Source organism: Corvus cornix, chromosome 3, assembly GCF_000738735.6.
Source record: "Corvus cornix cornix isolate S_Up_H32 chromosome 3, ASM73873v5, whole genome shotgun sequence".
Taxonomy (NCBI): domain Eukaryota; kingdom Metazoa; phylum Chordata; class Aves; order Passeriformes; family Corvidae; genus Corvus; species Corvus cornix.
In genome coordinates, this window is record NC_047056.1 from 58,904,777 (window position 1) to 58,916,625 (window position 11,849).

The following is an 11,849-nucleotide window of genomic DNA, read 5'->3' on the forward strand; positions in this document are numbered from 1 at the left end:
TCGGCACACTGTAGCAGGGTGTTACCACACCCTGGCCTAACTCACAGCTGGAGGAGCCTACTTAAATCTTTCTGGTGACATCTTTAGGGTGTGGAAAATTTCCCTAGCACAGAATTGTTGATAACTGTTTGAGCATCAAAAATGCTCAAAACAGGGAATTTTTCAGGAGCATGTCTGTCTTCCCATTGAATGGTTGCTCGTAGCAGTGCGAGGGAGAGTTGGGACTGTGCCGGCAGGTGTTGGGTGAGGCGAGGGAACAGCTGGAACAGGTGGGACACGCTGGCACGTGTGCAGATGTGGGCAGGGCAGACTGTACTTCTTAGGCAAGTGGACTGGATTACTTTGTGTGTCCTAGCTAAGATTTCTATCCGTGCCTAATTCTGTTGTTTGATCTGCAGGTTTGTTTGGAATTACAAACATTGTTTGATTTAATCTGACCAAAAAAATTAGGAAAAAAAAAAAAAAAAAAAAAGACTTGTAGGAGGCAAAATCCATCTCTTTTTTTGTTTTTTAACAAAGGGAATGTTTTAAATACAAAGTAGAAGTATCAAAGGGAAACCCTCTGCAATTCACATAGTAGACGTAATGGGAAACATTCTAGAGTTTGGGCAGGAAAAGCACCGTATCTTTAAATTTATATCTGCGCCCTAGAAAAGGTGTCCTGTTACGGCGTAAGTAACCCCAGTAAGCGCTGCTGCCAGAAGTGAGCGCCTTCTGACTTCCCGACTCCCGCTCCAAGGGGATGAGCATGCGCTCAGTGCCCGGCAGTGATTGCGTGGCTGCCGGAGTGACCTTTCACACAGCCCTCTCCAGGGCAGGCTTAACCCTTGGAATGCGCACCGCTCTTCCTCACGCTCCCCCTAAGCACAAGACAAGAAGCAGGACCGCACTCTGACGCCAGACTCCCTCTGCAGCTGAGCTCATTTAGCACCAAATCGCATCCTGTTTCACAGAGTAAGTGCTCAGGTAACCCCCACCTTCAGGCAGTAGCAGGGATGGGGGCAGGTGCAGTACAGGCGTGGGAAGAGTGGAGTGGGAGGAGAGAGGGGTGGAAAGTAGGCGGAGCTCTAGATAAGTTTCCCCTTACATTGTCCACAGGCGCGTATAACCCGGCCCAGGGCAGTTTTCTTCAGTTTGTTCAGTGGATTTGTTTGGTGGACTGGTGTCAGTTCCTTGTTCCTGGGTGTCATAGGTTAGCAAGCATAGTCCCGGAAGGGATGTCCTTGCTAAGGGGTGCTTACAGCTTCCTCTGGGATCTGATAGAACATGCGAGAGGGAGCGAGATCGTTGCCCGCATTCTCCTGATTCTTATCTCACAGCAGATAAACAGTAATGAGTATTTTGGACCAAACCACTACACTAGGCGAGCTCCCAGCTCTGCAGGAAGGAGGCAGCGGTGCTTGCTGGTGCAGAGGCAAACAGGGACAACTCCCCTGCACCTTGTCCCAGCAGTGGGACTCGGATTTTGTGGAGCATTCCCCTAGAACTGCGTCTGTAACTATTTCTGCTCAGCCCTGGCAGGGCAGTCACCTTTCTGGCTGGTGTCCTCACTAGTGCTAAACCAGGCAGCATTTGCTACTTTTCCTGCACGCCGATATCAACCACTGACTGTGTGTTGATGTGATTCAACCTATGTTTGATTTGGTAAAAAAGTGAGGCAGAGAGGGAGGGAGGAAGGCTTCCAAGCTCCATTAGTTCAAGTGTCACTGAAAGCTCTAGTGCAGCCTTTAAAAGGCTTGTATTCATTGTACTGACTGAGCATGCTGTATCTAGTAATGTGTGTGGAGAAGTACTTTGGGGTGAACATCACCATTGATAGAAATCAATGTTCCGAATGGTTGAAACTCTCAGTCAGCAGTACTCTGTGAGAGACCACTGTGGTATCTGCATTCATCCGCAGGTCTGTCTTTTCTGAATCAGCTCTCCAGTGACAGTCTGCTGTAGCTGAAAGCAGCCAGCCTGTTCTGCTTCCTGCTGCTCAGATAGCCTTTTCCAAATGAGAATACTGCAAATACAAGGAAGTCAAAAAATGGAAAATGTCTCAGCCAGAAATGGATTTGAAATGAATTGAAGATTAAAAGTGAGCAGAGCATGTTCCTGGGGACAGGAAGGGTGTGCAGAGGAGCAGGCATGCTACTGCACCAGGTGAAATAGCCTGCTCTTTTGCTTCAGGCTAGCAAGAGCCAGGCAATGAGGTACTTCCATGCCTTATTTCAGAGGAAAAATTCTGTCCAGATTAATATTTTCTGGTGGAAGGCTGTTGGAAAGTGATGCACGGCTAAACAGAAATGACTGGGAGAGACACTGGGATTAACTCAAGGGACAGTTCTGTTGCTGGGGTGTTGAGTGTATGACATCTAGGTACAGTGGGATGCTAATGCAATTTCTTTGGTCTAAAGAAACTCAGAAGCAAGCTGCACATACTGACACATAGCACAGGAATTGAGGAATATGAAGATACTAAAATAAAGACGTTTTTAAGACATCCTTGAGCTCTGTCATGCTAGGTCCTCTGCAGGATAGCAGTGGAGTAAACTGTCTCAAAGCAGCCAAAGTGAACTTGCTCATAGTGATTAATCAGACCTATTAAATGATTTACTGTGTACTGCAATACTTTCCTATACGTCACACTTGGTTCCAATGCAGTGCTTTAACAGACCTGCAGTTCATTCCTCCCTCTCTCAAATTAAACTTTGTCCCCTTTCTCTTTTCTGTGCATATTCCTTTTGCACTGTTTGTCCAGAGCACTGCAGGAGCTGGGAGGTTCCAGCCATGCTCCCTTGCCAGGCTCTCCTGCCTGCTGTGGTGCTTGCACTCACAGCCCTTCAGGCCCTTGCCTCTGACACCTTCATCGCAGCCGTCTACGAGCATGCCGTCATCCTGCCTGATCCCACCGAGGAGCCCATTTCCCCCGATGATGCTTTGGCCCTGATGAACAAAAACATGGATGTCTTGGAAAGGGCCATCAAGGAAGCTGCCCAGAAGGTATGGGGGTGCCGTGAGGGTTGTCCATCAGTGTTTTTCTGCTCCTGCTGACCCTCCTGGTTGTCTGTTGATGGGTGTCCTTTTAACGGAGCCTGTTGTGACAGGGTGCCCACATCATTGTGACTCCTGAAGATGGCATCTACGGCTGGCGATTCACAAGAGAATCCATCTACCCTTACCTGGAGGATATCCCTGATCCGGTGGTGAATTGGATTCCCTGCACTGACCCCTCAAGGTGATTCCTTCTGCAGTGCTTTATGTGATTTCAAACTATTATCTCCTGGAGTCTTGAGCAGCTCACACTAAATGACTGAGAACTGCTAATGCCTGTGACGTAAGTTTTAATTAAAATTGAGTATGAAGGTAGTTACATGGTTAAATATATAGCATGTCCATGACTAATTGATAAGGGAAACATTAAATTTTTTTTTTTTAATTAGACACTTTAAGGAGAAATTCAAACAACATACAGAATTTGGGTTACTAAAAGTTGAGTAAATGTCTTTTTTCAATGCCAGAATATCCTGCTTCTCATTCTGCTTTTGGTTTTTCCACACTATTTTGAATAGAACTGACCGTAAATTATTAACACTAGTATTTCTTTGGTTTTCTGGTTTATTTGTCCTTTACAAATGATGTGTTGAAACAAAAGCATACAGACCATTTTTGTGGGCAGCCAAGAACTAGTTGCTGAGCAGATAATAAGAGGTGATGAGGTCAGTAGTTAAAGTCCAAACTTCTAAATGATAACAACACAGAAACTTTTAATCTTGGTTTTCCACAATTAAGGCAAGATAAAGTCTGAACTGCTAGAGTCTCTGTGCTGTAAAACATGATCTGTCATTCAAGCAGCATATGCCAGCAGTGACAAGCCAACCTACAGCTGAGCACTGGACTCTAGACTTCTACAGCAAGTAATAACTGTTCAGCCATGGAATTACAGCCGTGGTCCGCCCTTTTCACCACAGCTTTCTACACCTGCTTGATGAGGAGGAGCTTAGAGCATGTTATTATATCTGTGAGGATATAATAACTCAGTGCTTCCAAGAAGAAGAGTCACAATGGGGAGTAGCGTAGGATGTGCAACCTTTTTCTGAGCTATAAGTAGCTAAAATATACCGTCTTTCAGTGAAGGTGGAGTGTGGGGTGGCAGCGTGTCTAAGCAGGTCTTTATTCTAGCGCATCACATGGGTTTTGCAGAGGTGATCTGCATGCCTCCTCTGTTCCAAATCAGGGGTTTCACTAGCGGCTTTTGGGACTATAACACTTGCCATCAGTGTCTGGCATGCCTTATTCCTTGGTGCTGTATGTGTATCTTGCATGGTGGTGCTCCTTGTGCGACCCACGCACACCTTGCAAAGCCGTAGGCATTGCCACACTACAGAGGGGGATGGCTGCTCTCTTTATGGCCTGGTATGGGTGCTTCAGAGGTGCTGCCAGTTTCTGGCACATGGACCCTGACATATCTTGAAATTAATAGCCCACTGCTCTTCATGCCATGGTTACAGGTCTGTGTGCTCCTGTCCATGGGAGGAGATGAATTGCTGAATTGCCTTGACCATAGCATCTGCACTATTCCACAGCTCAACTCTGCTTAGCGTGCTAAGGGCCCAGAGCTGCAGTCCTCAGGTGTCAGTATGCCTGATCCTAAAATATTCGCTTGTGTGACACCAAGCTAGTGTCTTCCTCTGCCCAGAGATGTCTCTCCTGCCCTTGCCCAGCCTGAGGTTTATCTGTTTACTGCAGAGCATGTTCCAGGTGCTGGAGGGGACTGTCAGGCATGTCCCTGCAGAGGCCAATGGAAGGTCTCCAGGACCTACCCCAGGGTGCAGGAACCAATCTGAGGAAGCACTGCAGCAATTCTGTCTATCTGCCTACCCTGCCGTGGCTGCGGGGTTGGAGGTGCTGCTGGTGTGACCTCAAGCACCTCGGAGATGGACACCACTGACAGCACAAGTTCTGTTAATTTTTTTTTTCTCCTTCCCTAAAATACATTAGATTTGGGTCCAGCACCAGTGCAGGAACGACTCAGCTGCATGGCCAGAAATAACTCCATCTATGTGGTTGCAAATATTGGGGACAAGAAGCCCTGTAACTCCAGTGATCCCAAATGCCCCAGTGACGGTCGCTACCACTACAATACAGATGTTGTCTTTGACCCACAGGGGAAACTGGTGGCTCGTTACCACAAGGTAAAGTGGCCTTGGAGAGACAGGAACTAATTTCCCACTACTTCCAAAATGTGTCAATTTGAGAAGAGAATTAGATGCCAGTCATTGTCCCCTGCCAGAGTTTTGCTTCTCTTTATAATTTAAAAGAATATCTCTCTTGCTATGAAACATTGATGCCAAATTTGTGTTTGCTGTCATGTTTCTCAGAACAGACTGGAATGAAAAATGATTGCTCTGGTGCAATTTAGGGGCATATGGTTTTGATTGAGTTCCTCAGTTCATTAACTCACTACTACTGGAAATTCTGCTGCTTGAGCAGCTTCAGTTTTCAGTGCCAGCTTTTCACCAGGCTACCACTTCATGTTCCAGGGTTTCAAAATGTTCATCTGTATTTCATCATAGATGAGTAGTCTGATTTCAGAGAGGCAGGACCTTTTTTTCTTTATGCTGTTTGGCACAGTTTTTGCACAATGGGAATTACTTGAACAAAACAATGGATAGGTGTAAAAAGAGATAAAGACATTAAAACATTTGCACCCAATGACAGTTCTTCTTTCAGTATTAAGTATCTACCTGCAAATTCCATCAAAGCTGTTTATGAATCATGTGCCAGATAACATGCCAATGTGGCTAGAGTGAAGACAGTTTATTTAATGCACTTTGGGCCCAGTATTCATCTGGTTGTTCAGAGATGATGCCAAGATACCAATTTGTGAGCAAACCGGGTGAGTGAAACACTGATAATGCAAGTCTGTCGCCCAGCCTGCCATGGCCCAGGTGCTGAATTACAAGTTAAGTAAACTTGAACTTCTTTTCTGGCTTGGCGTCCATGTTTACTTCCAAACCATCTGGACATGGATAAAGGACTCTTAGTAAACATGTATGTGTAGGAAGAAGGAAAATGTTGGAAAGCTGAGAATGGAGAATGTCACAAACTTCAGTTTTTTCTGCTGGCTGAGATCATCTGCCTTTCCCCCATCAGCACAGCCTTTGTTTTCTACTCTGCAGTGTCCCCAGTGCTGCCTTGTGCTTCATGCTGGTGCTCTGCACTTCCAGTGCTTCTGGGCATCTCCACACCAAGGTCACCAACTTTGTCTCTTGGCACCAGATCCCCCATGCTTCTCTTACATTACTATTTCTCTTCTAGTTGCATTTGGGTCACCAGAAGTATAAACTAGGTGGGGGGAGTGGAGAGATTATTCTTATGCAGATGACACCAACAGACCTGAAGGCAGCTGGCTGCTTTCCTAGCTAGATGCCAGGCAATATGCAATATGTGTTCCGTATTTTGGGTACTATGATCATACAATTTTAGCCTGATTTCCTACCTGTGAGGGCTTCCAACATAGGTCAAAAATTTTCTCTAGTCATTCTGAACAGCTTTAGGGAATGACTCCAAGACATATGGTTAGTAAGTGCCTCTAACTGGTTTCTCTATTTTCCTTCCCCTGCAGTATAATCTTTTTATGGGAGAAAGTCAGTTTTAATTACCCAAAAGAACCAGAAGCTGTCACCTTTGAGACTCCTTTTGGGAAGTTTGGCATTTTCACTTGCTTTGACATCCTCTTCTATGAGCCTGCCGTGGTCCTGGTGAGCAAGCTGCAGGTGGACACTGTGCTCTTCCCAACAGCTTGGATGAATGTCCTGCCTTTTCTGACTGCAGTTGAGTTTCACTCTGCCTGGGCTATGGGCATGCGTGTCAATGTCTTAGCTGCCAATACTCACAACACCAGCATGGCAATGACAGGTAATTTAATTTTCATTCTGTCGAAAAATCTTTATAACCATGAATCTCTTATTTCCTGTTCTACAAAGTGATTTTGCAGAGGAATATAATGTATTTATCTGGAAGGTGAAGAGTCTAGTCACCAAATTTTAAACCTGATGGATCTCGTTCCTACTGGTTTCATACAAGACATAGCAAAACCCGTAGTGTTTTCTTTGCCCTAGCTTCTTAGGATTATCCTTTCTTTTAATGGCTCTAAACAAGTAGTAGGTTACTGCCCTTATACCAGAACAGAAATATTTGAGGCTTTTAAGGCTCTTTTTCTCTCCACTTCTAAGTCTATGAGTGAATGCCAAACTGTAAATATACTCGTAAACCATATACATGGTTGCATTCATTCTGGCCAGATGAAAGACTTATTTGTATAGCTATATTTAACACTGTTGCGGAAAACCATTAAAAACACATATTCAGGCCTGTTGTAGTAACGCTGCTAAGAAGTCCACATCTTCATTTTAGAATGTAGCATTGATTTTTTTAGACTCAGCTTACGGAGTAGTATATTTCAGTTAGAGCAGTACCTTCACTGAGATGTGCAACCACAGCACTGTCTTGGGACTTCTCATTTGAAATGCCTGCCAGGCTTCTGCAGTGATGGGTATGACAGACCTTTGATTCCCTCTGTTGCTTGGTACTGCTCAGATGTGAATCACCCATGTGGGGAGGAGTTCTCAGCCAGTGTAAAGGGGCTTGGATAATTGCTCTCTCCTTCTGTTCACCAGGACAGGCTTGTGATACTTGCCTGTGTTGTGTTTTGGATCATCTCAATCAGTAGATGGTCCTTTCACATCAATCAGCCAAGAAAAAGGAATTATCAACTCTATTGCATACAGGAGAAAAGAAAACTGAGGAGGCCACAAATATAATCATAACATAACATAAAAATAACCAAACATTCTCTGCCTTTGGCTATACTGAGCAGACCTCATCTAAGGGAATAAATGCTATTCTTTGCCAAAGCATGAGCTCTGTGTACCAAGTTTCTAATGGTCGCCTTTGATGAGACTAAAATTACTGTAATCTGTGTAGAATAGTGGATAAGCCATCAGTAGAGCCACTTAGAAGGACAACATGATTTTTTAAATCCTTCCTGGACTGACTATTGCGCTCTCCTCAGGGAGCGGCATTTATGCACCAGCTGGAGCCAGAGCGTACTCCTACAACATGAAAACTGAAGACGGCCACCTCCTCATTGCCGAACTGGATGCACACCCTCGTCTTTCTCCCTGCCTCCCCGCCTGCTGTCAGCTGGAACTCATATGCTTTGAGTGTTGAAAGATTTCTCACAGAATGACCATGAATTCACTGGAATCATCTTTGAAGACCCCCTTTACTTTCACTGAGCTCACTAAGCCTGGGGGGAATCTCACTCTCTGCCAAAAAGACCTCTGCTGTCACTTGAGCTACAAGATGGCAGAGAAAAGAGATGATGAAGTTTATGTGCTGGGTGCTTTTGATGGCCTTCATGTTGTTGAAGGACAGTACTATCTGCAGGTAATTCCTTGGAGAGGGTTACTTACTTTAGGAAGATTATTTACAGGGAGAAACCTTCAGCTCTGTGATGGAAAAAGAGAAGACAATGACCCTCTTCTACACTGGAGTCCTAGTGCCCTGTTTGTTAGTAATGGAAAGAAGCTGCTAAAACTTCCAAGCCTATTTACCTTCAAGTCCAGCAAAGCCAGTGGAGAGGTCTCTAAATGTCTTTTAAATGTCCAGAGTGCACTCACTATTTTTGGGGGTGTGAAATATTGGCTAAATTTAAGTTCTCTTCTGTGAATATCTGCAGTAAATGTTCTGAATCTCCTCTGTTCACAGAATCAGAGAATAGTTAGGGTTGAAAGTGACATCTGAAGATCACATAGTCCAATCCCCCTGCCAGGGCAAGATCACCTAGAGCAGATTACATAGAAACGCATTTGTGTGGGTTTTGAGTGTCTCCGGAGAGGGAGGATCCAAGACCTCGCTGGGCAGCCTGTTCCAGTGCTCTGCCACCCTAAATGTAAAAAAGTTCTTTCTCATGTTGAGGTGAAACTTCTTATGTTTGTATGGCCATTGCTCCTCACCCTGTTGCTGGGCACCACTGAAAAGAGTCTGGCCACCATCGTCTTGGCACACACCTTTGAGATATTTGTATATATTGATGAGATCCCTTCTCAGTCTTCTCTAGACTTAACAGGCCCAGCTACCGCAGTCTCTCCTCATAAGAGAGATGCTCCAGACTCTTCATCGTCTTTGTGGCCTCGGCTGGACACTCTCCAGTAGCTCCTTGTCTTTCTTGTACTGAGGAGTCTGGGCACAGTATTCCAGATGTGGTCTCACTGCATCTTCATCAAAGAGTTACTGTTAAAAATCAGTTGATCATAGCTATCTTTATGAGATGCTCTGATAAGTTAGAGTCACAGAGATGTTAATTTTTTGTCATTATCCAAATCATAAGCAATGAAGCTTACTTAAAATGGCTTATGTCTTTTTAGTGGAAATATCCTCTCTTCCTCTCTTTTAATCAAATATGTGGGAAGACAGTGAGTTACATCCTGGTTGTATTTGCTTAAAGCCATATTTGAAAACATCCTTTGCCTTCATAATTAAGTTATTGTGCCAGCAGATTATACTTTTTTTTAGTTACTTCTGTCTGTCAGCATGGCCTTTGTGTACCAGATGGTACAGACTCCGGGATGTGAGACAAGGTGTTATCCAGCAAACAGCTCATCTAATGCTTTTAGGAAGGTAGCTTGAATAAATTCAGTTCTTGGTGAGCTTAGTTGTAAAATTTATTTCAGTGGTTATGGAAGTTGCCAGATAGTCTCTGCCAGTATTGAAAGTTCTAGAGAATACAGGAATTTCTACTCTTCCTTTTTCCCTCAGTATTTTTTCATTTCCTCAGAATATATTCCTTATTTCTCTGCTTATTTGCATTTCAACACAAAACTGTATTTGCTGATGAATAATACTTTTGATTTTTTGCAAATATGCTTCTTTCCCCCAACACCAGACAACTAAAAAACTCTGTCACCTATCAGCAAAACCAGCCAACATCCTTCAAATCATTCCTGAAACAAAGGAGTGCTAGCCCTATTTCATATTTCCTCATGAAGACCATAAACATTTATCAGCTGGATAATTAGCTCTCAGGACAAAAGGGAAACAGCATTTTGATTCCTATTTTCCTCTGTGGACTGCAACTACTAACACAAAACTGTAACAAAAGATGCTAACTTCATCTCCTTGCCTATATTAACTAGGATTTGGACACAGAACATCTAATTCAGACTTCCCATAGACACCAGGCCATCTAATGAAGTGTCATTAGCAACATGTACAAATATCAGTAAGAGGGCCTGGGTGTACACTTGTACTTGTGGAGGATTTTGTTTCATTTGCCTAAAATTTCCATTCACAAACACATCTTACTAAGACATGTGGGAAAGAAACCTTCAAATAAGATAACTGGCAATTGGAAGAATTAGTGGAAGGGACAGGATTGGGCTTCAGAGATTAAATAAAGTGCTCTGGCCTACACTTACATCAGAGACAATCTATTCATAAAATAAGACTAAAGCAATGCAGGTCTGGGATACTCCCAATCAGATCAAAGGGTGAAAAAATAAGCTACAACTGAAAAGAAGTCACCTAAGGATTACGAAAAAGATCCTGTGACTCTCACCTACTCTGACACACATTAGCTTTGATAACCACAAGGCTTTCCTACCAGTGTTTCTGTCTTGCTAAATACCTTCCTGTCTCCCCCTCCCCGCAGATCTGCACACTGCTCAAGTGCCCAAGCACAAACCTGAGCACGTGTGGGCAGCCCGTGGAGATGGCTCAGACCAAGTTTGAGATGTTCTCCCTCAGCGGCACGTTTGGCACCAGCTACGTCTTCCCAGAAGTGCTGTACAGCGGGGTGCAGCTGGCCCCCGGGGAGTTCGAGGTAATGGGACACCCTTGTGATTTGTCAGACATCAGTGGTCAGAAAGCCACTACAAGACACAGGAGCAACTTAGTTGTTATCAGTGTCCTCTGTCCTCTGCCTTGAGTTCAAGCAAGCTTTATTTCTGTCTGATTTTCCTGCTTGTATTCATACAGTAAGTCCACCCTGGCAATTCTCTTCTTCCCTCTTCCCCCAAAACCTCTAGAACAAGATCTCCCTCAGCACAGAAATGTAGTTCTTCTCAGGTGTCCTGCTAGCTCCAATTGAGACTGGGAGCTCTCTCAACTAGATCAGCGTTAATGAAGATAGGATTTTGTGTTTGCCATGCAGTAGTGCTGCTGTGATGATGCTCCTGCTTATTTTCCTTTTTCATAACCAGGTGCTAACTGATGGACGTCTGAGAAGTCGGGCTCCTACATCAAAGCCAGTTTTGAGTGTAACACTCTTTGGGAGGTGGTACGAAAAGGACCCTCCACACACACATCAAGCTTCACCATGATTTCACTGCAGATCCTTTAAGACTTCATCTGCTTGTTTCTGTAATGCTAAGTAATCACAAATAATGTAATTATTACTAACAATGGTAATTAATACTAATATTCATATTATAATGGCATTCTATTTCTCAAGTTGCCTTATCTAACAGCATAGTCACTGCACATTGATTTATTGACTTGATTCTGCAGCAAAAGAAATATTCCACTGGACTCTTGTGTATGTGTTTTTATATGATAGCTTTGGTCAGCATAAGCTTGGCCTTAACACTGGGAACCATAGAAAATAAATTCCTCTGACTTTAGTGCTGTGAATTCAGTGGATTGTGCCCCAGTAAAAACCAGCCTTTAATTATTTGAAATTTTTGGTGAATATTAGAAGCCATTTTCCACAACGCTGTTCCCACCCCACTTCTGAGCACTCACTTTTTGTAAACAGGAGATTAACAGAACCTTTGAGGATTCTTATTTCCTTTGGAAAAGTA

At 43.9% G+C, this 11,849-nt stretch overlaps 1 pseudogene; it reads left to right on the forward strand.

Annotated features, from left to right (window-relative positions):
• Window positions 1-824: 824 nt before the first annotated feature.
• LOC120411717 lies at window positions 825-11,679 on the forward strand (annotated as a pseudogene).
• The last annotated feature ends 170 nt before the right edge of the window (window positions 11,680-11,849 follow it).